At 41.4% G+C, this 26,809-nt stretch overlaps 1 pseudogene; it reads right to left on the bottom strand.

Annotated features, from left to right (window-relative positions):
* Nucleotides 1-5,669: 5,669 nt before the first annotated feature.
* Nucleotides 5,670-5,788, bottom strand: LOC134911988 (5S ribosomal RNA; annotated as a pseudogene).
* Nucleotides 5,789-26,809: the final 21,021 nt, after the last annotated feature.

Here is a 26,809-nt window from a genome sequence, read left to right on the forward strand (position 1 = left end):
ACATATACCATTAATATATGGCCGCAATTCATAAACATATAAGTATACATATATATATATATATATATAGAGAGAGAGAGAGAGAGAGAGAGCGAGAGACAGAGAGAGAGAGAGAGAGAGCGAGAAACATGTATGATTTGTCCCTGAAGACGGGGCTTGTTCCCCGAAACGCCGTAGGACTGCAATAAAAGTTTTCTTTACTGCATAATTCCGACTGCTGAGTGCCGCTGATTTCTCCTTCTACTACATTGGATCTTGCAATAGATCACAGAAGGCACCGCAGCAAGTATTTCAGCAGCCCCCACTCTGAGTGCCAATCCCATTACCGCTACCTATATATATATATATATATATATATATATATATATATAGAGAGAGAGAGAGAGAGAGAGAGAGAGAAACAGAGAGAGAGAGAGAGTACAATAATGAAAACTTTAGATACACACACACACACACACACACACACACATTGTTTTGCTATTTTTGGGGTCATAAAAAACACAACTAAGTTTTAAATTCTGTTTACTCACCACAGTCAGCTACACAAAGTCACAAAGTTTTTGATTTTTAGGATCAGATATTGTGCCATTTGTATGGTAAAAAGATGCACAAGCCAAACATACACAAAAAAAGGCTGCTGGTATTGTTGTTTAATAACACAATTACACCAAATAAAAAAAACAAAAAAACAAAAATAAACAGTAATACCATTTTATACAACAATATTACACTACAAACATGATAAGGACAACATTACAGATCAATTCTGTACTGAAACACTATAAAATACTCACAAAACACATGCAACACACTCAGAACGTGACCAAGCTAGCTAAATACCATCAGTCCAAAAAACTAAACACGTACAGACAAATTGGGGAGACATTTTTTTTAATAAATAAACATACCTGAAATAATCACGCACAATTTGAGCCCTTACAACATGACCCCGGCGGTTCACACTCCCCCCACGGAATGGCCGGCCAACCCCTGGCTCCTCATCCGGCAATTCCTCCGTGTGGGGAAGCTCTACGCGACTCCTTACAGCGATGTTATGGAGTATAGCGCACAGCACCACAATTTTACTTACCATCTCCGGCGAATACATGATGTTGCCACCAGTGCGGTGGAGCACATGAAAACGCCCTTTAAGAACACCAATCGTGCGCTCCACCAGCTGTCTAATGGCAGTAAGCGCGGAGTTAAATGCCGACTGTGGTCCTGGCCTGGGTTTACTGTAAGGAGTCATGAGCCAGGGTCTGCAAGGATATCCACGGTCTCCTGTTTTAGAATAGGAGAAGAGAAAAAGGATAAAAGCAAAATTAAAGAATGTAATTCAAACAATATGACTGTTCCAAAAAAAAAAAAAAAACCTCACCCAATAGCCACATGTCTTGGCCTTCCATCGTTCTTAATCTTTGCCCTATCCCTGATTGTCGAATGACATGGGCATCATGGGAGTTCCCTGGGAACTTAGCATTCAGGGACAGGATCTGGAGGGATGGGCCACAAACAACCATTACATTCAGAGAATGAAACAGTTTCCTGTTTCTATAGATTTCTTCATTATGTCTTGGCGCAACAATGGCAACATGTGTCCCATCCACAACCCCAATGTGTGGGAAGCAACTACCCCCTTCCTGAAATTGCCACTTCACCACAGCCAGGGCACCAGCATCCAAAGGCATAGTGATAAATTGCTTCACTCGCCGTATGAAAGCTTGGCTGACATGCCGCAGTACCTTACTGAACTGGCCCTGCGACATGCCAACCAGGTCCCCAACTACATTTTGGTATGAGCCAGTGGCCAAAAAATGTAACACAGCAAGGAATTGTGGCAATGCTGGTATTGCTGTAGGATACCTAATGGATTGTTCCAGATCACTCTCTATTATGGAGAGAGTGTCTAGGATTAGATGAGCTGGCAGCCTGTATCTGCGCAATACCACATCATCAGGCATCCCAAAAAGGGTGACACGGGTACAGAAAATTGGTGGCCTTGCACGCCTCCGTTGCCTTGGAGGATGAGGAGCCGGTTGGGGTTGAAGGGCTTGCGCAGGTTGGGGTGGGAATGCTTCCGCAGGTTGGGGTGGGAGGGCTTCCGCTGCCTCATATATGGACATCACCAACTTCAAATGAAGGTAAGAATCATTAAAACACACAATCAATTACCAACACACATTGCCAAAAAAAAAAAAAAAAGTGTATGGGTGTTCAAACACTTACTGCAGGAGCGTACTCTATATCTTCATGATGAAAATACGGAACAATAAACAAATAAAAAAACCATTAAGCCACAGTTAGCTACGTAGCTACAACATAGTTTACCATCACAAATAAAAAATAAAATAAAAATACAAACATACCCATATAATTACTGCAACAAGATATGAATTACCTACTAAGTATGGAATACTAAAAAAACAACAACAAAAAATAAAATAAAACAAAAGGAGTAAGATAATAGGCCACTTACCTGCTCATAAAAAGAATAGACACTTCTGTCCCAAGCTTGAAAAAAATGGCCTACTTCGGCACAAAAGAAATATTCCTGACACAAAACAATAGAGCGACCTACAAGAGAGAGCAAAGGCCAATGAGAATAGCAACACACACACTGTCACCACTCCAACATCATGCCACCCAGGGACAGGCCACTTACCTGCTCAGAAAAAGAACGGACACTTGTGTCCCAAACTGAAAAAAAAAATGGCCTACTTCGGCACAAAAGAAATATTCCTGACACAAAACAATAGAGCGACCTACAAGAGAGAGCAAAGGCCAATGAGAATAGCAACACACACACTGTCACCCCTAGAATGGGCACACTGCAAATTACATGTTATATAACTATTAGATACTACATGTAAACACAGAGAATAAATTAAACATAAAACACCATACAAAATGAACAAATTTTAAACCACTACAAAGGAGTATTGCACACCCATACATACTCTGTTTTGTAATATACTAACTCATTTCAAAACAATACAAAAGTTGTGTTAAATACGCCAACCGCAACACAACAGTAAGAAATTTGCAAGCTAAAAAACGCACATTTTTATGCAATATACTGCATTAAAAACTCACTCAGAAATGTGCTATGCACCACGTCCACCTTGCGTCTGTATTTTTCAACATACACCCACACACACAGGCTGCATACAAGACGTTTAAATAGCCAGTACAGCAATTACTGGACCAATTTGCATAATTGACACCTGTGCGAATTAGCGCACTGGAAATCCCACGCAGCTATAAATCGCAAGACAGCTGTGCTAACACACATGCCACCAGCAACATGACTACACATGAGCAGATGGCTGCAGAGATGGACATGGTGCAGCAGCAGATGTCCGCATTGACAGCTAGGCACCTAGTGCTGCGGAGACAGATGCTGCAAGCTGCCAGTGCGGATGTTGAAAGAGCAGGACCCAGTACTGTTGAAACCCCATCTTCTGATACACAGGAGTTAGGTGTGAATCCCCTGCCAGACACAGATACTAGGGAAACTGAGGGCGATTCTGGACTACCATCACAAACCCAAAGTACACAACCAGCTAGTGAAGTGGAAGATGGTGAGGAGGGACAGGACGATAGCTCACAGGCTACATCCAAAAAACGTGGAAGACAGCCTGCCTTCACTAAGAGGGAGTTACGTGTTTTGGTCACACAGGCCATGGAAAAAATTCATAGAGGCAGCAAAAACATGGTTGCTGCAACCAAAGATCGCATCTGGATGGACATTACTGATTCTGTTAATGAAGTCGGCTCAATTGTCCGCACCTCACAGGAAGTTAGAAGATGGTAAGTGTATATTGACACACCATTTTCTGCCCTAATTATTATTACAAACTTAGCTAGATGTGATGTTGCCTATAGCAACCAAATACATAACATGTGTACTATAAAAAAAAAACAGGTATTCTTAACTTTTATGTCCCTTACCCCTAATTCTACTCATATATGTAGTTGGGCTGACTTCAAATCCCGCCTGAAGGGCAAGAGGTCTGCGGAGTGGAATGCCTCGAGGGCAACAGGGGGAGGTCCAGCTGCCACTGTGGAATACACAGATCTTGAGGAGCTGGCGATGGACTGTGTGAGCTATGAGGAGGTGGGTGGGGTGTCTCATATGGACACGGACCTGCCTGAAATAGTTAATCTACATGACTTGCCAGGTAAGATAACACACATATTCCTAAAATTCAAATTTAGTGGTTTCAAAAGTCTAATGTTGATTTTTTCTTCCATTTTTCCCCTCATTCTTCTATTTGCTTTTAACATAACACAGCACAGGTGGGTGAGCAGGTAGAGTCAGAGGAGGGTTTTGTGGCTGAGGCTGAGGTGGGGGGACCTAGTGTCTCTGCCAGTGTGGGACTACAGATTCCATCGGTCCAGATTCCAACTGCCCCCCCCCCCCACCCAACCCTCTGCTATCCCGGACATCCTGTCTCAAATTGCCAGGTATGGTGAGAGCCTGAATGATTTTATGGACAGGATGATCCAGGAGGTAAGCCAGATACCTGTCCGGCTCACTGAGCACAGGACCAGTGTGGAGCAAGGTATAGCTCAACTCTGCCAAGGTCTGGCAGAGATCAGACAGGGCCAAGACCAACTCGTCTCCTTGTTCTAACAAATTGCAAATTCCATTCTGCAAGGGCTCCAGGACATCGCTGGCTGCCTTGCCCATAGTGGCAGGGAGCCAGCCACATCTGCTCCCTCCTCTCCCTCTGCCCAGGAAGAACATCCCACTGGGCAGGGCCCTAGAAGGTCACTTCGCAGACCGAGCCGTGAAGAACAACATCAGGCGGGGCAAAAGAAGAGAAAGTGATGTCTCTCCAGATGCCCAGCACCCATGTTTGACATGTTGGCTCTATGTTTTTTTTTTTTTTGCTTGTGTGGCCAGAATGTACAACTCCCTCAAGGTGAAAGGGGGTTGTGTTCTTTTTGGATTTGTAGCCTGTGACTTATTTTCCTGTACAGAGGCGGATCGGCCATAGGGTTCACAGGGAAGATTCCCGGTGGGCCGACGCACCCGTGGGCCTGTTTTGTTTGAGGTCATGTGGTCCTTTTTATAGACATAATGAATAAGATGCAAGAAGGGGAAGGAATACCGCACCGGATGTAGTAAATATAAGTAGAAAAATATAAAACCAAAATAGAATGATTGCAGAAAACTATGTTTTCTAATTCTAATATAGTTTGGTGGTGCACCCTGAGTCAGTATGAGAACATAGGAAAATATGGAGAAAAGAAGACTCTTTTGTGGGCGCACTCTTACTTTTAAATAAACATAGAAATTAGTCAAAATGGATAAAAAGATCAAATTTTAATAATTCAACACAATTAAAATAGTCAGTGGTTCATAGAGGAAATAGTGGTCAAAAGATAATAATATAATCAAAAATAGCATGAAGTGCTAATATAAGATGAAGACTGAATTCCGGCTGACGGAAAAGATTATGAATGTTTGTTAACAACTCGTTTCAATTTTTAGACGGTACGTTCTACCGATAAGCAAAACAATATTATGTGTTCCCTTTATAATTGATACAAATAATGCAGGCTGGATACTGGTTATACTTGCAGGTAAAGTAGGGTGGAAAATCAGATAGCAGTGTGAATCTTCTGTCAGTGTTAGACACTGTGTATGCTTAAACCAATGAGCTCTACTAAACTGAGTATTCCTCAATGGTCACCCACTTGAGTACTGACCCAGCCCAACACTGATTAGCTTCCGAGATCAGACGGCTTCGGGCGTTTCCAGTGTGGTATGATAGTAGAGAGAATGAATGGACCGTAATTGGAAGCTCTGGAATCACTGATGAGAGTTCACGAATTTACATAGTTATTCAGGACAGATCTAAGAGGTAGAAGAAACAAGATGGATCTGCTGCCAATGTTAGACAAGGACGTGTCCCTGAATCAATGGTGAGAGTCCACGAAATGAAGAAAAGGAAGAAATGAGGGAGCAGTGCTTGTAATTATAGCAATAATGAAATAAATTGAAACATCAGGAAGAAATGAGAAAGCAGTGCTTGTAATTATAGTAATAATGGAATAAATTGAAACATCAGTTTGATAATTGTAGTAATCAAAATTAGCCTGGGTATATGATGTCTAAGATAAAGACACAAAGAACAAATGGAAACCAATAGCAATATAACAGATTATATGAAAGTATCCAACTGTAAGATGTTGCTAATGAAAGAAACAATAACAGATAACACGGAGATTGTAGCCAAATTGCAATGGTTTATCCCGATTGAAATAAAACCTTAGAAGTTTGCTTGAATCACTAGCAAAATTACTAATAAATATACAATGTGTACTATATCGTGATATAAGATCAATTAGTGTAACTGGTAGTCCTGAAAGGAGTAACTCATTGCCTGGAAGCTGCGAATATAGCCTAATTCAAATGAAAGAAATTAATAAATTGATAAGTTGTTCATATAAACAAGTGGAATCAAAAATATGCAGCCCGAGCCGGCCACCACTGCTGATCTGCACCCTATAACCACATAAACGTGTGAGAAGGTGAAAAAAAGCTGATATTACCCGCGCTGGGTGTGAGGGTGAATTAACCCCTTAGATAATCCTGTGGACCGCCTCGTTTGAATGAGTGCCGCTTGCTGGTTGGAGCCCCTGGTGTCTCGATGGGTAAGTAGGTGTGTAGACGCCGCCGGCCTGAAGGTGACCCTGGCGGGTACTAGAGATCATCAGCTGCTTAGCGGTTCAGAAACGGGGAAATTCGAGGAGGCGCACACCGCAGGCAGATGCTGGAGAACGTCCGTCACTCCGGTGATCCTGGCGGGTGCGGGAGGTCATCAGCTGCTTAACGGTTCAGAGAAGGGGGAATCTAAAGAGGCGCACAGCGTAGGCAGATGCTGGAGAACATCCGTCACTCTGGTCAGCCGGGAAAATGAAGGGTGATGTCGGAAGACGCGTTTCACCCGTCCACCGGGCTTGATCACTTCCTAATGAATAAGATGCAAAATAATTTGCATATATGAAAATTACTTTGCCACTTAGCCTGTGATTGCAGATGATCTAGTGTATGCTCTGTCTGCCTGCTTGGCTGACATATAAGATTGAGTGAATAGTGATTGGGATACGGTTGGTGTAATAAGCAAGAAAATATATCTTTCTAAAGAATTATATAGTTTCCTAAATTCTGAAGGGGTATCATATAATGTGCTCATAATATTTAATTTTATTTCTTTTTAACTTCTCCCTTGATGCTGGACATGCCCACTATCTGGAAAGTCTTGGGGGGAGGGTGCTGCTGCCATGGTCCATGGCTAGACCTTACACCTCTGGTGCTGCCCATGTGGGGCCACTAGTACAAATTTTTCCAGGGCCGCAGTAGATAGGGTTACCATAGTACTGGGTTCTGCTATGTCAAATTTGACACTGGCAGCTGCTTGTTGCTATGTCCAACTTTGTATGTCATGCTCATTTGTAGCCATGTTGTGTTGCTGCTTTACTTTATCGAAGTAAAAAAAAAAAATGAAAACACTTGTTTGTGTGTTTTATTAAAGGTTATGCACTCTTGAAAACTGTGCACTGTAAACTTTAACATGGCATATTTACATTTGTGGAACAAGGGAACAAACAGAATATTCTTACAAACATTGAATATTATAATGGTAAAAATGTATGCCTTGCACAACACTTAACTGGGCATATAAAACAAAAAAAACTTGCAATTGAGCTTGGGTTACTAGGGGCAACATGGCATAGTATTAGATATGGACACATATTTCAAAAATAAAAAAAAAGTGTTAGTAAGTAACAGTAATTGTAGGCTGCATTATGTCGCTCATGTTATTTGTTATGTACAAAGGAAGATGTAGCTGATGTCGTTTATAAGTTGGTTTATTCACACTTGATTAAATTGAAAAGTATTTAGCAAATAATTAAAACATGCAGTTATCAAAGTATTTTACCAAATTATTAAAATTATTTGTGAGTGTGTCAGATTTATACCTGGTAAATGTAAATTTGTTATGTGGGCAAACAATTGCTGTTTGGAGTCATTTTTAACTACAGTGTTTGGCAAGTAATTGCTCAACAGGTGAATTCATTTGCTAATTAATTGCTAAATAGTGCAGACACACTTGTAACAGTACTTCGCAAGTGCTGAGTAGCTGCAGACTTACTCCTCGGCTGCGTCAAGATAGCGAATATTTGTTGTGTACTTTTTACCATCGGATACGCATTTCTGCTCAAAACACGCCTACTGCCGGTTGCATACTCCCACACTAGCCGCCCACTTTCACGCCCATTTCGTTAGATAGCGAAGCCAAGCCTCTGCCACGCCTCCGTCACTCCCTGTTTTCGGTGATGTAGTATGAGCTGAATTTCAGTTAGTAATTTTGCACAAGCGTCGTATCGCTCCCTTTGCGCACGCGCATTTCTACCTTCGTGCATGCGCAGTTTGCGTATTTTTGCCGTTTGCGATGCGATGAACTGCTGCGATCAACTCGGAATGAGGGCCATAGGACGGTGGGATTGCTCCCCTATTTTCTGTAAAATACAGTATCATTAAGCTGTCTCAAGAACTCAGAAACATAATCAGCAGTATTGAGGACTACAATCCCACCACCCTTGTCTGCTGGTTTATTCACAATTTCACTGTCTCTTTTTAGTCATTTAATAGCATTATGTTCATCAAGACACAGATTGTCTTTCACAAACTTTTTATCGGTTTTCTCGCACATAACACTAAACTGGTCTAGAGTAGTCCTATAAAAGCACTCAATAAATGGGCCTTTATATTGCAAAGGATTAAAATCTGACTTATGTTTAAATATATTTTCACGCCTTTTATAGATTCATTACAGGTGTGATCAGGGCCGGCTCCAGGCATGTTCGAATAGAGCGGCCGCGCTGGGTGCCACCCTTAATGGGCGCCTTGCGCTGGAGCCGCCATTTTCTTGCCTGGAGCCAGCCTGCTGCCCGGCCTAAACTGTTCTGTGCACGCTATGCGTGCTGTGCGGCACCGGCGTCTGATGTCAGACGCCGGCACCGCACAGCGTGCATCGCGTGCACTTTAGTTTAGCAAGAGTCCGCCCGAGGCCCTCAGCACTGCTCCTCCCAGCACAGCAGTTACTGTGGGGGCATTTATGTATTGGGCAGGGCACTGTGGGGCATTTATGTATCTGGCACTGTGGGGACATTTATGTATCTGGCACTAAAGGGGCATATCTGGCACTGCGGGGTAATTTATGTATCTGGCACTGTGGAGACATATCTGACACTGTGGGGGCATTTATGTATCTAGCACCGTGGGGGCATATCTGATACTGTGGGGGCATTTATGTATCTGGCCCTGTGGGGGCATATCTGATACTGTGGGGGCATTTATGTGTCTGGCCCTGTGGGGGCATATCTGGCACTGTGGGGGCATTTATGTATCTGGCACCGTGGGGGCATATCTGATACTGTGGGGGCATTTATGTGTCTGGCCCTGTGGGGGCATATCTGGCACTGTGGGGGGATATCTGGCACTGTGGGAGCATTTATGTATCTGGCACTGTGGGGGCATTTATGTATCTGGCACTGTGGGGGCATATCTGGCACTGTGGAGGCATATCTGGCACTGTGGGGGCATTTATGTATCTGGCACTGTGGGGGCATTTATGCATCTGGTACTGTGGGGGCATATCTGGCACTATGGGGGCATTTATGTATATGGCACTGTGGGGGCATTTATTTACCTGGCACAGTGGGGGCATTTATGTATCTGGCACTGTGGGGGCATATCTGGCACTGTGTGGGCATTTATATATCTGGCACTGTGGGGGCATTTATGTATCTGGCACTGCTGGGGGGCATGTCATGTGTAGCTGGCACTGCTGGGGGGCATATCATGTGTAGCTGGCAATCTGGAGGGCATATCATGTCTATCTGGCACTGCTGGGGGGCATGTCAAGTGTATCTGGCACTTCTGGGGGGCATATCATGTCTATCTGGCACTGCTGGGGGCATGTCATGTGTATCTGGCACTGCAGGGGGCATATCATGTGTATCTGGCACTGCTGGGGGCATATCATGTGTAGCTGGCACTGCTGGGGTATATTATATGTAGCTGGCACGGCTGGGGGCATATCATGTGTAGCTGGCACGGTTGGGGGCATATCATGTAGTGTTTTCCCGCTAGGCGTCTGTGGCTAGGCAATGTCTCTCTGTGCAATACCTGGTGCAATGTGTCTCAGTGCTCTACCTGGCGCAAAGTGTATAACGTGCTCTGCCTTGCGCAAAGTGTATAACGTGCTCTGCCTGGCGAAGTGTGTATAGGAGGTTCTACCTGGTGCAATGTGTATTAGCTGCACTACTGTTTGGTGTAATGCGAATTGCCACTAATATGTGGCCACACCCCTTCCCCATGAAGCAAAGCCCCTAAAATTTTGCTGCATGCTGTAGGCACACACTGACCATGCTTTAGCATGTAGGAAGAGGAGCACTAAGCATTACAGTATGTACATAATTTTGCCCTTCTAACTTAGAAATGTGCCCTCCTGAATGAAAAATGTGCCCTCCCCATGATTAGCACCCTGCCCTAAAAAAATCCTAGAGTGAACACTATCATGTATAGCTGGCACTGCTGGGGTACATATCATGTGTAGCTGGCACTGCTGGGGGGCATATCATGAGTAGCTGGCACTGCTGGGGGCATGTCATGTGTAGGTGGCACTGCTGGGGGGTATGTAATGTGTAGCTGGCACTGCTGCGGGGCATGTCATGTCTATCTGGCACTGCTGCGGGGCATGTCATGTCTATCTGGCACTGCACCACTGTAGACATTATGTGTATCTGGCACTATACTGGAGACATTATGTGTATCTGGCACTATACTGGAGACATTGTGTGTAAGGAACACTACTGTGGCTGTTATGTGTAAGGCTGCTAATTGTGTGTGTAGAGGGGGTGTGAAAATATATTTATTTATAGTTTGATAATATAAAGTTGCGATGCCACGCACACTTTTCCAGAGGCCACGCCCACTTTCCCAGGAGTGTAAGTGCCTCCAGCGCGCGCATATGGGGGGTGGGGGGCTTTGAAATTTTCTCACTCAGGGTGCTAGTAGTCCTGGAGCCGGCCCTGGGTGTGATCTTCCTCTGATTCATTCACAAGTGATTCTAGCGTTTGCAACACCTCCTCACCTCCTTTATCTACAAGAATAGGAGTACCTATTTTATTCCTAGTTTTAAGTGCCTTCACAGAAAAATATGTCTTTCTACTCAGAGTTCTCACATATCTATTCAAATCAACAAATAGATTAAACATATTAGTTTTTGTTACAGGGCCTATTTATGAGAAAAGATCCGTCACCTTTATTACCCAATTTAACAGCTGTGCAAAAGAAATCCAAAAGATTATTAAGAAGAACACCTCTTTATTATTACAAGATGAAATCCTTAAAAAGGAAATTAACCCTTCTGGTCAAGTAATATTTCAATAATCAGAAAATGTGAAATCTAGACTAGTTCATAATCACTTCATTAATAAGAAAGGTAAAGAACAAAAATAAACGTAATAAAAAGTGGATGATTTCCCGAAAGACCTATTGGCTATCATTGATGTGGCAATACCAATTGCATATAAAATGTGCAGATTATCTCCTAGAAAAGTAACAGATTTTAAATAATTTTTGTAAGGTGAAATATTTGGGATAAATATGTTTTTGAATTGTAAATCAGTTTATGTAATAAGTGGTGGATGCAGTAAACAGTATATTGGGTGTACAACTCGAACATTGCATGTTAGGTATATGGAATATACTGTAGGAGGAACATCTTAGGGGGTATAAAAACCCACCCACTGTTGAATCATATCACAGCCTGCCAAAATGGTGATATATAAAAAAAAAAAAAAAAACATATAAGAGCTATTGAACAAGTTCAAATTCTGAATAAAGGTGGTGACCGTTTTTGGTAGATTATGTATACTTGAAGCATATTGGATATGTTGTTAGGATCCCTCATGCCAAATTGGCTGAATGATACAGTACAGTTAACCCATGTATAAGATCCCTCTCAGTTACACCTCCTATACCTACTCTATATCCCGGATGCAAATAAAATGCCGGCTATCAGGATCCTGGTGATCAGGAGTCTGATGCTGGAATCCCGACAGCCGGTAAAATGGTGATGGATGGAATCCCAAACACTACAGGTTATACCCACTTGGTTGGTGGGTCCACGCCACCAACCAAGTGGGAATATAACCTGTGGTGAGTGAAGAAAACCATCGGTCCCGAAGCATGGCAAGTGCAGCGAGCCCATGAGGGGACTTGCTGCCAAGATTCCTACAGACAGGATGATGCTGTTGGTATACTGACAGCCGGTATCCCATCTGCCACTAAAACATATGTATTCCTTATATCCTTGTGACCTCCTTCTTGAGCATTATTGCATTTGATATTAGATTTATGTTATGTTCCCCTTCACCTTCCTCCCACTTTTGTCCTATCTCTGCAAGACTAAATATATTGATTATGAGTCCCAGTGTTGAGAGTTTTTCAAAGTGTGGGATTGGACTAGAGGCCCCTCTGGATAGCACTGCACGTCTGATATGGACCCCTTGGGTGATGAGGAGAATACTTATATACACCTACAGTATAAACCGATTACAAAGTATAAATGAGAAAGAGGGTAATGTATATATATATATATATATATATATATATATATAGGCTTATTGCCTATGGAGAAGACCTATAAATATAAATTGGAAATAAAAATAATTGAATATTGACTCCAAAAGTATATATATATATATATATATATATATGTATATATATATATATATATATATATATATATATATATAAATTGTGACTTATAATGTATTGAGATATATATGCTTTTTAAATTGGTGACAAACTGTTAAGTAAAGTGTGATGTTGCTCATAAAGATGGCAACTATTGCAATTTTGTATATAAGGAGAGATTTGACAAAATGTGATGACATATTCTATGTTTATTGTTCTGAGTCACCACTGCGGCTCATTCCTGTATGCATTCTGACTGTCTCCTAGCAACTAGGATTCTGGCTGCTACATGTAGCAGCACACATGTTTGGAATGCTTTATTTCCTTGCTCCAGCCTGATGTCTCTTGTGATTGGTCAGGCTCTCTTTCATTGTGGATTCTGGCCAGTTGCTGTTGCTGGTGATATTGCCTAGTTTCTGCACTTAATGAGCTGATCACATGGTCACTGTACCCTGTACAGTTCCCAGTCTGCCTGTACCGTAGCCTCTGTCCTAGTCCTGCATTCTGATACCCTGCCTTAGTCCTCAGTGTGCTGTTGCTGCCAGTCCTGCTCCCATGCCCTGCTGTATTTTGCCCTGCACCTGTGTTCTAGCCTTGCCAAGACCCTCCAGCTTACCTTTTGTGTTACCTTCAGTCTGTGTCCTGTTCCAGCAAGTTCCTGTGGATTCACCCTGCTGGTTCAAGTAATACCTAGTCCTGGTTCCATGCACATCCAGCCTGTGTGTCTGTGATCACCTATTGCCACAAACTACATCCATTTCTGCTGTGTCTTTAACATCAAGTCTGCAGCTACCTGTTCCTAATATACCCGGATCAGTTTTCAAGTCACAGCTTAGCCACTCTGTTGTATTATGGGGGGTCATTCCGAGTTGATCGCTCGTTAGCAGTTTTTAGCAGCCGTGCAAACGCTATGCTGCCGCCCACTGGGAGTGTATTTTAGCTTAGCAGAAGTGCAAATGTTTTTATCGCAGAGCACCTGCAAAAAATGTTTGTGTAGTTTCAGAGTAGCTCAAAACCTACTCAGCGCTTGCGATCACTTCAGACTATTCATTTCCGGATTTGACGTCACCCACCCACCCAGCATTTGCCCAGCCACACCTGCATTATCCCTGGCATGCCTGCGTTTTTCCAAACACTCCCTGAAAACGGTCAGTTGCCACCCAGAAATGCCCACTTCATGTCAATCACTCTGCGGCAACCAGTGCGAGTGAAATGCTTTGCTTGACCCTGTGCAAAACTGCATCATTTGTTGTGCCCGTACATCACGCGTGTGCATTGCGCTGCATACGCATGCGCAGAACTGCCGTTTTTTAGCCTGATCGCTGCGCTGCGAACAAATGCAGCTAGCGATCAACTCGGAATGACCACCTATGTTCTTTCAAGCTGCGGCCTATTCACAATTCATACAGAAAAACCCTGAAGTTGTTTGTCATTCTGTCAGCTCTCAGCCTGAGTTCAGTTCACATCCTGTTCCTGATTGCTTCCACAGTTAACCATTGCCTTGCTGTGATTCCACTACAAACCCAGCTCCATATTGATTTACAGTTAACTCCTGCCTTGCTGTGTATCCAGTTATGTATTATTTCCTTGCTAAAGTCTGTTTGATGTTATCCCCAGACTTGCCGAGTCATCCTGCTGCTACACTCCAGTTTATTAACTTGTGGTCTCCAGCCTATTGTGTGAGCCCCTACTGCTAGAGGTTTAAGTCCAGGCAGCATCTAAAGTACCGGTGAGTGCATACAGCTCTAAGGGAACATGAGCAGCAGTTATTGGTGGAAGACCCACAGCTCAAAAAGGCATTATAATTGCAGATATCCAAGTGAGCTCTAGAAATGGCTGGTTGACTAAGATAAGCACCAGCAGCTGGGAGACACATTTATTCCAAAGCAGTGAGACCTTATATAAGGTATAAAGACAATATGGTCTGTCCAGACTTGAAAGTTTGTATTTATGCTGGGAAATCTGCTTGCTGTTTATATTGCAATAGCTGCTTCTATTGAAACAGATGTGTGGTTACTAAAAATGATTCCACTTACCTGTTTATTACTAACAAAGAAGCATGGAAAACTACTTGCTGTCTATATACACGTTGAATTACTGCAATAGCTATTTGCTTATAATTGAGAATGGATGTTATAAAAAAGGACTCCACTTGCTGTTCACCACTATTAATAACTGAAACAAATTTGCTGAAACTTTCTCTTAGTACTAATATCCTTACGTAATGCTTTCTGCATGCTAGATGAAGCATTAGAAGTATTATTTATACTGTGGCACCTACAATATTAAAATAATCACATGTCTTAATACTATGTTTATTTAGATTTTTTTTGTGTAGTTATTTTAGAATTAATATATGTTTCCGTCCGGTGTCTGTATGTGTTCTAATTAAAACTGTATTATAAAGAAGACCTGTGTCCATGCACTATTATACTTCTTATTTGGTTTACTAGATTGATTTCTAAAGGCTGAGTACCCCTTGAGAAAACGCAGCAAGGACTTACAGGTGTAGCAAAGGACCTGCTCATGACAGCATACATTGGATGTGGGTACAGAAGAAACAACAGAACCAAATGGTGTTCAGGGTGGAAACTACAGTATACCGGCACCATTTTCCCAGAAGTATGAGCACGGGACCAGGGCCATATTAACAATGGGGTGGATGGGACTACAGTTCCAGGCCTTCAAATAAAAATAGGCTTATCATCATAACACCATGATGATAACCAGCTGCCAAATATTAAAATTGTATTTCTATTTTCCTCACAAAATTCTGCAATTTTTGTACATTGGGGCTGATAGTGTAGGGGTATACATAGCACTGGTCACACCTCCTCTTCTTTTCACAATAGGCCCTGATCATTAGCAGATCCAGAACTTGTTCCGTAAGCTGCCTCTTCATTGGACTGTGGCCTACAAGGAGCCTGCACACCAGCCCCCTCCCCTGATAAAACACTCCAGATGAGAGAAGTGTGTAGATAAAATGTGGTAATTCATTGCGGCAGCAAATAATTGGAAAAGTGGAATATTATCTCATATCTATTGTATCTACTTCCCCCACAATATACACTACATAAATATCAATTTTATATCAGAAGATCCCTAACACTTGAATTGTACAACATAACAACAGATGGATCATATTTAAATCCGACATCTAGCAGGTGAAGGATTTGTGCCTGTAGGCAATAATTGCATTATAATGTGTAATTGGCAGAAAATTATGCTGTTCTTAGCCAGTGAAAGGAATTGAATACGCATTTCTCTTTAATCCGTTAATAAAATAAATATCATATAGGGGTGTAGTATGGTATGTCAGTGGCCAGGATACCGGTGCCGGGATCCTGACCACTGGCATACCGACAGCTGGGCGAGCACAAATGAGCCCCTTGTAAGCCCGCTGCGCTCGCCACGCTGTGGGCACAGTGGTGCGCTATGCAAGCACAGTGGTGCACTATGCTCACCACGCTATTTATTCTCCCTCCAGGGAGGTCATGGACCCCCAAGAGGGAGAAAAGTTGTGGGTATGCCGGGTGTTGGGATTTGGCACCGGTAAACTGAGCATCGGGATCCCAACAGCTGGCATACTGAATACCACCCATCAGATAGCAATATTGTACAAAAGGGTAGAGAGTGGTTTCCAATAAGCTTCCCCCAGACAGAAGTTTTCCATACTTACAAACTTCTTTAAATAAAGCACAGTACAGTATGTGCCCTTGCACCTAGCATGTAATGAGCATATTGCAAACATGTTTTGCAAAGGCAAAGAGAAAGATAAAATAATGTCTTACTGGGATGCTCTTTGTTTTGTTAAAATATTAAATATGTAATCACATAAAATATAACTTTTATTCAATATCCTTAAAAACCAATCATGATATACAAATACCCATGATTCAATTAGCAATAGCATTTAAATATGATCTTCACAACATAAATATGCAATTGCATCAGGTGAAAATATATTATAATGAGCACACCCTATATATACCTCTCTCATTAAATTGGAGAATAGTGTAGGTTAGATTACCTTAAACGGGTGTAATGTAACAAGAAAGTGACTGTATCCTTTAGTCCGTAATCATTAATTCTGATGTGTTCTCTAACTCAGGAGTGACTGTATCATTTAGTCCATAATCATTCATTCTGATGAGCAATTAGTCTGGTAGCATTGATGCGCATGCCGGTTAAGGATTCAAGATTAAATATGTTATCTACACAATGACTAAAATATAACATCTGTATATACAGCCGCTAGCTGAGTAGCATCACTGACTAAAGAAAAGGCAGTTCAAAACAAGGTGCAGGTGCAGAAGACTTTACATAAAGAAAAATGTTCCCTAGATTGTAGGACAATTAATTGTCTGTTAATAATTGCATAACAGTGCATGAGGACTTTCAGTGTTTACAGTAACTAGAAATCAAGATTAATCTGAAGGCAGTAACAGCAATTGTCAAATACAGAGCACTTTGTTATGCAATTTCTGTAGGTTTATAAGGATAACCAGTAATCAAAATGCCACATCCACAGTATTGGCCTCAATGCTAAATTATGGTAAATTATCGAAAATCCAAAAAAGGATAGATTAAAGACTAGCACCAGGATAGATGTTACTCGTTGCCATTTCTGCTGTCAGAGGCTTTATTAAGCATTGGAGCCACTGAAGAGGGGTGGTTAGTGCATTATCCTGGATGAAGGAGGATTAGAGGGATACTTCCACTTTTTGCACCATGCAGTTGGTCATCCCTGTTACTAAACAAGCATTGCAGAGACAATCTCAACGTATCTGGCAAATGAGAGAGTATCAGAAAAGAACAGTAACAGATAGGTCTATATTCCATGTTAAATAGAATCATTTATAGTCACAAAATGATTAGGTTCACATATAAGGGGTGTAGCATATACTGGACAATCTTAATTAATCACTGCATCAAACATCTGCCAATAATATCCGTTGATGTGCTATTTTTGTGTAATATATTGATTAAATAGCATAAGATAAATTGGATGCAGGGAAAATAAACAAAGTGTATGTTGCTGAACAGTATTCTTTCTGATGAAAATTGCTTTATATAACAAATATTTTGAGAAAATACAATGTAGCTGCCATTTGTAACGAAACAATGTTTAAAGGTAGCACAATGTTACTGAATAAGACAAAGTAGCTTTTTCAGCTGAAATGAACACTGTGAATAGTGTGTCCTACTAAGGAACCAATATGCGATCACGATCGTGCTCAGTGTGTAAATACACTGGGTGCCCGTACTAGGTAAAAGCTTCACTGCATTCCAGAAGGGACAGGGCCGGATGTATGTTTCACCGAGGGGTCTTGTTCACCATGTCAGTGACAGTCTGGGGTCTATTCATGAAGCAGTGAAAAGTGTGTAGAAGTGAGCCAGTGGAGAAATTGCCCATGGCAACCAATCAGCGTTGAGGTAACATTTATAAAATGCATTCTATAAAATTATATGTAGCAGCTGATTAGTTGCCATGGGCAACTTCTCCACTGGTTCACTTCTCCACCCTTTTCACTGCTTTATGAATAGACCCCAGTGACACAGAGAGGTTTAAAGCACACCTACACACTGACCACCATCACAATCGCATATTGGTTCCTTAGTAGGACACACTATTCACAGTGTTCACTTCAGCTGAAAAAGCTACTTTGTCTTAAGCAGTAACATTGTGCTTCATTTAAACATGTTTTCATTACAACTGGCAGCTACTGTACATTGGGGCTAATTCAGACCTGATCGTAGCCGTGCAAAATTTTGTACAGCTACAATCAGCCGCCCTGACATGCGGGGGGATGCCCAGCACTGGGCTAGTCTGCCCCGCATGTCTGGCGCTCCCCTCCCACACAGGTACAAAAGCATTACACGGCGGCGATGCTTTTGTACCTGAGGAGTAGCTCCCTAGCAGCGCTGGCAGAGAGCTACCTGTTGTTCTCCGGGTCACAGTGGCTGCGTGTGATGTCACACGGCCGCCGCGGCCTGCCGCCCACACTGTCCGGGCATGCCTGCATTGCATGGACCGCAAACCCAAAATGGCAGCCCAATGCCGTTGGCCTGCCCCTCCTGCCCATCGAACGCCTCTGCCTGTCAATCAGGTAGAGGCAATCACTGGGCAGAGATGCCGATCGCATCTCTGTCATGCGCTGGCGCACTGCGGCGCCTGCGCAGTTCAATCCTGATCGCCCGCTGTGCGAAAACGCACAGCAGCGATCAGGTCTGAATTAGCCCCATTGTATTTTCTCAGTATTTTTGTTATATAAAGCAATTTTCATCAGAAAGAATACTGTTTCAGCAACATACACTTTGTTTATTTTCCCTGTATCCAATATATCTTATGCTATTTAATCAATATATTACACTAAAATTAGTGCCTCACAGCACTGAGGTCATGGGTTCGATTCCCACCATGGCCCTAACTGTGTGGAGTTTGTATATTCTCCCCGTACTTGCGTGGGTTTCCTCTGGGTACTCCAGTTTCCTCCCACAATCCAAAAATACACTGGAAGGTTAATTGGCTCCCTACAAATTAACCTTTGCGTGAATGTGTGTGCTTGTACGTGTGGTAGGGAATATAGAATGTAAGCTCCACTGGGGCAGGGACTGATGTGAATGGCCAAATACTCTCTGTAAAGTGCTGCGGAATATGTGTGCGCTAAATAAATAACTGGTAATAAATAAATAAAGTAATAAATATATAAAATAGCACATCAACGGATATTATTGGCAGATGTTTGATGCAGTGATTAATTAAGATTAAATGTCCAGTATATGTTACACCCCTTATATATATCAATGCTACCAGACTAATTGCTCATCAGAATGAATGATTATGGACTAAAGGATACAGTCACTCCTGTGTTAAGGGGGGTACTCACAGAGAGATCCATGCTTAAAATCTAAGCAATCTGACTAGATTGTTTAGCTTTTAAGCACAGATCACTCGTGTGTACCCCCCACAGCGATAGCGATGCGCGGCCCCTCACATCGCTATCGCCGGTGCTATTTTTGAGCCTGCATGCAGGCCAATCTAGCACGTAGCTCATTTCACCCGCTGGGTGAAATGAGCGGCCCCTGTCCTCCCCCGCATCGCTCAGCACACATGGCGCTGTGATGAGCGGCGGGAGAGATGTGTGCTGAGCGGTTCACTCAGCACATATCTCTCCCGTGTATAGGGCCCTTTAGAGAACACATCAGAATTAATGATTACGGACTAAAGGATACAGTCGCTCTCTTGTTACATTACACCCCTTTAAGGTAATCTAACCTACACTATTCTCCAATTTAAGGAGAGAGGTATATATAGGGTGTTCTCATTTTACTATCTTTTCACCTAATGCAGTGGTTCTCAAACTGTTCGCCATGGCACCCTGGGGTGTTGCGGGACACTTGAAGGGGTGCCTCATGTTGGTGAACTAGGACCAATTCAAACTATGTATTGGCAATATAATAGGCTAAACCAGTGCTTATGGCTGCCAATCATAAAAGATGTGGACAAACAGAAGCAAATCTTGTCCCTCACCACATAATTGAACCTGACATATAAACATAATTTATTTCATTTCTTATTTTTTTTTCTACATTTCTCAATAAAAAACTTTTGGCCTTGGGGTGCCATGAAAATAATTCTGATACTCTAGGGGCCTAATTCAGAGTTGCTCGCAGCAGCAAATTTGTTAGCAGTTAGCAGACAAAACCATGTGCACTGCAGGGGGGAGATATAACATGTGCAGAGAGAGTTAGATTTGGGTGGGGTGTGTTCAAAGTCAAACTGAAATCTAAATTGCAGTGTAAAAATAAAGCAGCCAGTATTTACCCTGCACAGAAACGAAATAACCCACCCAAATCAAACTCTCTCTGCACATGTTATATCTGCCCCCCCTGCAGTGCACATGGGGGATCATTCCGACCTGATTGCACACTGCCATTTTTCAGGTCACTATTGCGCATGCGTATGCACAACAATGCGCAGACGTGTTAAACGGGTACAGTTTCTGATTAGGTCTGAACTTTCTCAGCCGCTGCAATCACTTCAACCTGTCTGGTCCCGGAATTGACATCAGACACCCGTCCTGCAAACGCTTGGACACGCCTGTGTTTTTCCTACCACTCCATCAAAACGGTCACCCACAAACGCCTTCCTCCTGTCAATCTTCTTGCGATTGGCAGTGCGAATGGATTCTTCATTAAATCCATCGCCCAGCAAAGATCCTCTTTGTACCTGTACGACGCACCTGCGCATTACGGTGCATACACATGCGCAGTTTTGCCGAGTTTTGAATTGATCGCAGTGCTGCAAAAAATAGCGTGCGATTAGGTCAGAATAACCGCATTTGTACCGCTCGGCTGCACATGCACTCGCACACTTGCACAGCAAATATACACTCCCAGTGGATGGCGACTATGCATTTGCACGGCTGCAAGAAGTAGCTAGCGAGCGATCAACTCGGAATGACCCCCTTGGTTTTGCCCAACTACTAACAAATTTGCTGCTGCGATTAACTCAGAATTACCCCCTAGGATGCCGTGATTCAAAAAAGTTTGGGAACCACCGGCCTAATGCAAATGCATCTTTATGTTGTAATGATCACATTTAATCCTATTTCTAAATTAATCATGGATATTTGTATTTCAAGGGCACTCAGAGTATAATTCAAGAGACAGGCCTATATATTGGTTTATTTGATTATTTCTTTATAACAATAAATAAAACCTGTATGGATCCATTTTTCTTTTATCTAATGAGCTTAATAAGACATATGAGAGTTGTCTCCCATGCAATACTATAACTGTTTCATAATGCAGATCATTTAATTGTGAAACCTCTGTAACTGTATATGTAAATACAGTGTTTGTAAATTTTATCCTATTAGTAGTCCTATGCAAACATTTAAAAAACGTAAATTCCAAAATGTTAATTGTAAAGGATTTCGTTAGTAAAATGTTGCAATAAACTAACATTTGTTAATAAGGTTCTTGCAATGTGTAGTAATAAAAATACATTATTCAGTTTTGCAGTGCCAAATGCTGTTACAGTATATATGAAGCTTATTGTTCCTGGGGCCTGATTCAGAGTTGTACAGTATTACACAGATGCATGGAAGCTAATGTGCAATACCATACAGCTAATAGGCTTATGGATTCAAGGAAAAGGGGAGAAGGGAACACAATCCTCCGCACTGGACTCTAATTCAATTAGTAATGCTAATGATAATCTAATATGATTCCCCAATTTTATTATTATAAATCAATTGACAATGATATGTGGGGGTGCCGCCATAGACAATGGGCTAGAAGAGAAACAATGGAAAGAAAAGGATTGTCTCTTTGTTGGCGCACTATAAGAAGAAGAATGAGTATTTAAAATTTAACTTTTAATTCCATATGGATAAAATACCTGACAATGTGAAAAATCATGAGACAAAATTACAAACATTACACAACAATAATAAAAAAAATAACAGATCCTACTATGTGTCTTTATTGTGTCCATATAATTTATAATGCTTGACTGTGTGCAACTATAGTCAGAGCCTGACCACACGTAAATAACTGCTCATGTAAACCCTCATTCATTCAGGTATCTTTATTAATTACAATTTAAAAGGAGGGGTATAATACTGTGATCAGCAGTCCTTACTCATTAAGGTTTAAGGCTTTATTCCATGTTCATATTTATGCATGTGTGAAAGGAACCAAGTTATGTCAACTCTACATACAGTGATACTCAGTAGTTATTGCTCAAAATCCCGCAATTATGGCTCATGTATGGCTTTATCGTATAATTAATAGGTTGCTGTCTTATAGCATTACAGTGAATCGTGATTATAGTGATACAATCCTAGGGCTGCTTCTCTGTCTATTGGTTACACTCAGTGACCTGACAAGAGTATTTATGTATCAAAGATGTATTTCCACCATAAAGATAAATATAAGTGTCAGCTATCCGCTGTGTCTATTTATAACACAGAATTCCCACAGTCTAAGTACTATGCTGGCTAAATTTCAGGGGGATTCATTTGTATCTCCCACTTGTGGCTGTTCTATTGGTGTCTCAAAAGATAGCACCAGTAGTTAATTTTATAGCCTAGCCACATTCATTACAACAGTTATCACTTAGACTGCAGGTTTCCATACACTTTGTTAAGTCGTCACCAGTAGACCATCATGTCTATTTATTATATATAATATCCTGCTATAATATGATCCTGAAGCTGCTCCTCTGTATATCGATTACACTCTGTAGCCTAATCAGAGATACGCTTCCTACCTTAAGGATAAGTGTCAGCTGTCCGCTGTATATATATAACACAAAATTTCACACAGCCTGAATGTTCTACTAACTCGATTTATCTAGGTGGTTCAATGGTATCTTTCTCTTATGGTTGTGCTATTGCCCTCTCATAAAATAGCAGTAATAAATAATTTTCATAGCATCACTACATTCATTGTAACAGTTGTCACTTGAACTGCAGGTCTCTATTCGATTTATTAAGATGTCCCTGATTATCCTGCTATAATGCAATCCTAAAGCTACCCCTCTGTCTGGTGGTTACACTCAGTAACCTGATCAGAGGTGTGCTTCCACCATGAAGATAAATATCAGTTGTCCGCTGTGTATACTTATGGCACAAAATTTCCCACAGTCTGAATGTTCTGCTAACCAATTTTATCGGGTTGGTTAACTTGTATCTTACCCTTGTGGTTGTTCTATTGCTCTCTCACAGAATAGCAACAGTATCTTTCATATTATTGTTACATACATTGTAACAGTTGCCACTTAAACTGCAGGTCTCTATTCACTTTATTGAGATGTCCCTGGTAAACTGCCGTATTTATTTATTGTGTATGGTATCCTGCAAAAAATATACACAGCCGCGTTTGAAGATAATATCCGACAATTGGGCCACACTAGCTCTCACTGTTGAGTAGGTATAAATGATCTGCTGTGTGCATTAATTACACACCTTCCCCATAGTATATGACATAATATGCTTGCGTGCTATGCTGGTCTAATTTGACCACATGCGTTCTTGCTAATCAGCTCAGGATTGAAATTCTACCTCTAGGGTAATGTAGCTATTCAGTTAATGACTCAGTATATCTGTGTGTATATTATTTATTTCCAAGTTTTATTGCTCATATAATATACACCTTATAGCTCACCTCACCTCTATCTCAGAGGATCTGACTGCTATTGAGTGAGCGTGAGCTGTTCACTATATTTGCTGATCATACAGAGTTCCCTCAGTCATTAAAAAAACTATATCTGCCTGATGGACTGATTGAATTGGATCAGGTTTGTTCTATCTGATAAGCTTCAGGTCCAGTTCTATCATATACTGAGCACAATGGCCCCCCTATTAAATGAACGTAAACCTGTAATCACCTATCAGTGATCTTTCATCCCATCCATGAGCTTGATTATATCATATACACACTGCACCTAATGGCTAAGAATTCTTATGGTAGATTTAGCTCTATGCACACATTTTTTAAAAACATTCATTAAACTATTATTGACACATAGCAAGTGAGCTGGCGTCCTGGCGCCGCTCTGAAACGCCCACGTGCACGTTTCACTTTCGCTTCATCATCTATCTATGATAGAACTGGACCTGAAGCTTATCAGATAGAACAAACCTGATCCAATTCAATCAGTCCATCAGGCAGATATAGTTTTTTTAATGACTGAGGGAACTCTGTATGATCAGCAAATATAGTGAACAGCTCACGCTCACTCAATAGCAGTCAGATCCTCTGAGATAGAGGTGAGGTGAGCTATAAGGTGTATATTATATGAGCAATAAAACTTGGAAATAAATAATATACACACAGATATACTGAGTCATTAACTGAATAGCTACATTACCCTAGAGGTAGAATTTCAATCCTGAGCTGATTAGCAAGAACGCATGTGGTCAAATTAGACCAGCATAGCACGCAAGCATATTATGTCATATACTATGGGGAAGGTGTGTAATTAATGCACACAGCAGATCATTTATACCTACTCAACAGTGAGAGCTAGTGTGGCCCAATTGTCGGATATTATCTTCAAACGCGGCTGTGTATATTTTTTGCAGGATACCATACACAATAAATAAATACGGCAGTTTACCAGGGACATCTCAATAAAGTGAATAGAGACCTGCAGTTTAAGTGGCAACTGTTACAATGTATGTAACAATAATATGAAAGATACTGTTGCTATTCTGTGAGAGAGCAATAGAACAACCACAAGGGTAAGATACAAGTTAACCAACCCGATAAAATTGGTTAGCAGAACATTCAGACTGTGGGAAATTTTGTGCCATAAGTATACACAGCGGACAACTGATATTTATCTTCATGGTGGAAGCACACCTCTGATCAGGTTACTGAGTGTAACCACCAGACAGAGGGGTAGCTTTAGGATTGCATTATAGCAGGATAATCAGGGACATCTTAATAAATCGAATAGAGACCTGCAGTTCAAGTGACAACTGTTACAATGAATGTAGTGATGCTATGAAAATTATTTATTACTGCTATTTTATGAGAGGGCAATAGCACAACCATAAGAGAAAGATACCATTGAACCACCTAGATAAATCGAGTTAGTAGAACATTCAGGCTGTGTGAAATTTTGTGTTATATATATACAGCGGACAGCTGACACTTATCCTTAAGGTAGGAAGCGTATCTCTGATTAGGCTACAGAGTGTAATCGATATACAGAGGAGCAGCTTCAGGATCATATTATAGCAGGATATTATATATAATAAATAGACATGATGGTCTACTGGTGACGACTTAACAAAGTGTATGGAAACCTGCAGTCTAAGTGATAACTGTTGTAATGAATGTGGCTAGGCTATAAAATTAACTACTGGTGCTATCTTTTGAGACACCAATAGAACAGCCACAAGTGGGAGATACAAATGAATCCCCCTGAAATTTAGCCAGCATAGTACTTAGACTGTGGGAATTCTGTGTTATAAATAGACACAGCGGATAGCTGACACTTATATTTATCTTTATGGTGGAAATACATCTTTGATACATAAATACTCTTGTCAGGTCACTGAGTGTAACCAATAGACAGAGAAGCAGCCCTAGGATTGTATCACTATAATCACGATTCACTGTAATGCTATAAGACAGCAACCTATTAATTATACGATAAAGCCATACATGAGCCATAATTGCGGGATTTTGAGCAATAACTACTGAGTATCACTGTATGTAGAGTTGACATAACTTGGTTCCTTTCACACATGCATAAATATGAACATGGAATAAAGCCTTAAACCTTAATGAGTAAGGACTGCTGATCACAGTATTATACCCCTCCTTTTAAATTGTAATTAATAAAGATACCTGAATGAATGAGGGTTTACATGAGCAGTTATTTACGTGTGGTCAGGCTCTGACTATAGTTGCACACAGTCAAGCATTATAAATTATATGGACACAATAAAGACACATAGTAGGATCTGTTATTTTTTTTATTATTGTTGTGTAATGTTTGTAATTTTGTCTCATGATTTTTCACATTGTCAGGTATTTTATCCATATGGAATTAAAAGTTAAATTTTAAATACTCATTCTTCTTCTTATAGTGCGCCAACAAAGAGACAATCCTTTTCTTTCCATTGTTTCTCAGCTAATAGGCTTATGCAGCAGGAGGTGTCTGTTGCAAATGGATATCTCCTGCCTGCTTCCGTAATCCTCTGTTGCATCTCAAGATGCATCATCAGATCACTCTACAGGGACATGAGATTCTGGTCTCAGATCCACAGCCAAGGTCAGTAAATCTGTGTCACCAGGCGCAGACACTGACATTGGTACTCCCTCAAAATGGAGGCAAAATGCCTCTGTTTTGTGTAACTGACCTGGTTGTCACTCCTTCAGGCTAAGGCCTGGGGGGGCAATGCGTGTAAGAATGCAGAACACATTCTGCATATTCGCAGAACAGATCATGCGCATGTGCAGTTACTCCACCATCGGAATTGCATGCTACACATCTGG

Source organism: Pseudophryne corroboree, chromosome 4 (genome assembly GCF_028390025.1).
Source record: "Pseudophryne corroboree isolate aPseCor3 chromosome 4, aPseCor3.hap2, whole genome shotgun sequence".
Taxonomy (NCBI): domain Eukaryota; kingdom Metazoa; phylum Chordata; class Amphibia; order Anura; family Myobatrachidae; genus Pseudophryne; species Pseudophryne corroboree.